Genomic DNA, 2362 nt, shown 5'->3' with positions numbered 1-2362 from the left:
GATTACTGAGTGGAGAATGTGCCTTTTAATAGGATTATAAATCTTATTATTATTATTTTGCCAAGAGTGAGGAAAAATTAAAGTTTCATATTTTCCCTATTAATCTCAAGGAAGAAACCAGGGATATGGATAAGTCTGGGGGAGAACCAGCCGGGCCCAGTGGCTAACGCCTGTAATCCCAGCACTTTGGGAGACTGAAGTGGGTGGATTACCTGAGGTTAGGAGTTCGAGGCCAGCCTGGTCAACATGCCAAAACCCCGTCTCTACTAAAAATACAAAAAATCAGTTGGACGTGGTGGTGCGTGCCTGTTGAGGCAGGAGAATCACTTGAACCTGGGGGGTGGAGGTTGCAGTGAGCTGAGATCGCACCACTGCACTGCTGCCTGGATGACAGAGTGAGACTCTATCTCAAACAAAACAAAACAAACAAAAAGATTGGGGAAAACCTGTAGACAAAATAAACTATTAATAATAAATCAGGGCTGGGAGCGGTGCCTCATGCCTATAATCCTCGCACTTTGGGAGGCTGAGGCAGGCTGATCACCTGAGGTCAGGAGTTTAAGACCAGCCTGGTTAACACGGTGAAAACTCGTCTCTACTAAAAATACAAAAATTAACCAGGCATGGTGGCACGTGCCTGTAATCCCAGCTACTTGGGAGGCTGAGGTAGGAGAACTGCTTAAACCCAGGAGGCAGAGGTTGCAGTGAGCCAAGATTGTGCCATTGCACTCCAGCCAGGGCAACAGAGCGAGTCTCAAAAAATCATAATAATAATTAAAAAATAAAAAAATAAATCAGCCCAGGCACAGTGGTTCATACCTGTAATCCCAGCAGTTTGGGAGGCCGAGGCAGAAGTATCACTTGAGCTCAGGAGATCGAGACCAGCCTTTCCTGTAGAGATAGGGAGATACTATCTCTACAAAAAATACAAAATTAGCTGAGCATAGTGGTGTAGCCCCAGCTACTTGGGAGGCTGAGGTGGGAGGATCACTTGAGTCTGGGAGGTCGAGGCTGCAGTGAGCCATGAACGCACCACTGCGCTCCAGCTTGGACAACAGAGTGAACTCTGTCTCAACAAAATTTTTTTTAATAAAAATAAAAATTAGCTGGGTGGGGTGGTGCACGTCTGTGGTACCAGCTACTTGGGAGGCTGAGGTGGGAGGATCACTTGAGCCCAGGAGTTAGAGGCTGCAGTGAGCCATAATCATGACACTATACTCCAACTTGGGCAACAGAGCAAACCTTGTCTCAAAAAAAATAAATAAATAGAAAGTGAGGCCGGGCTCGGTGGCTTATGCCTGTAATCTCAGCACTATTACATGCCTGTAATCTCCAGCACTCAGAGGCCGAGGCGGGTGGATCACCTGAGGTCACGAGTTTGAGACCAGCCTGGCCAACATTGTGAAATCCCTTCTCTACTAAAATAATAGCTATTATTAATAAATTGTAATAATACAAAAATTAGCCCGGTGTGGTGGCACGCACCTGTAATCCCAGATACTCGGGAGGCTGAGGCCAGAAAATCACTTGAACCCAGGAGGTGGAGGTTGTAGTGAGCCAAGATCACTCCACCTCACTCCTGCCTGGGCAACAGAGTGACACTCCATCTCAAAAAAAAGAAAGAAAAGAGAAGATAAAAAGAAAAGAACAAAAGAAAAGAAAAAAGAGAGATCCTTTAAAAAAATTTTTTAGGCAGGGCGCGGTAGCTCAAGCCTGTAATCCCAGCACTTTGGGAGGCCGAGGCGGGCGGATCACGAGGTCAGGAGATCGAGACCATCCTGCCTAACACTGTGAAGCCCCGACTCTACTAAAAAATACAAAAAAACTAGCCGGGCAAGGTGGCGGGCGCCTGTAGTCCCAGCTACTCGGGAGGCTGAGGCAGGAGAATGGCGTAAACCCAGGAGGCGGAGCTTGCAGCGAGCCGAGATCCGGCCACTGCACTCCAGCCTGGGCGACAGAGTGAGACTCCGTCTCAAAAAAAAAAAAAAATTTTTTTTTAAAAAGGAAGATTTTTGTTTTTCCCGTCGGAAGGTTTTCCAGAGAAGAGAACCATCTTCAGTGTTACAGCTCTTTTAGAATTTGTCTAAGAGACAAATTTCAGTGAACACTGGGAAACGTGATAGGCAAATTTATTTATTATTATTATTTTTTTTGAGACTGAGTCTCGCTCTGCCGCCCAGGCTAGAGGTGCAGTGGCCGGATCTCAGCTCCCTGCAAGCTCCGCCGCCCGGGTTAACGCCATTCTCCTGCCTCAACCTCCCGAGTAGCTGGGACTACAGGAGCCCGCCACCACGCCCGGCTAGTTTTTGGTATTTTTTTAAGTAGAGACAGGGTTTCACCATGTTAGCCAGGATGGTCTCGA

At 47.1% G+C, this 2362-nt stretch overlaps 1 pseudogene; it reads left to right on the top strand.

The window, feature by feature from the left end:
• The first annotated feature begins 2056 nt into the window (after positions 1 to 2056).
• LOC117094034 lies at positions 2057 to 2095 on the top strand (annotated as a pseudogene).
• Positions 2096 to 2362: the final 267 nt, after the last annotated feature.

This window comes from Trachypithecus francoisi, unplaced genomic scaffold, assembly GCF_009764315.1.
Source record: "Trachypithecus francoisi isolate TF-2019V2 unplaced genomic scaffold, Tfra_2.0 Lachesis_group12, whole genome shotgun sequence".
Lineage (NCBI taxonomy): Eukaryota > Metazoa > Chordata > Mammalia > Primates > Cercopithecidae > Trachypithecus > Trachypithecus francoisi.
This window is presented reverse-complemented; position numbering and strand designations above follow the sequence as displayed.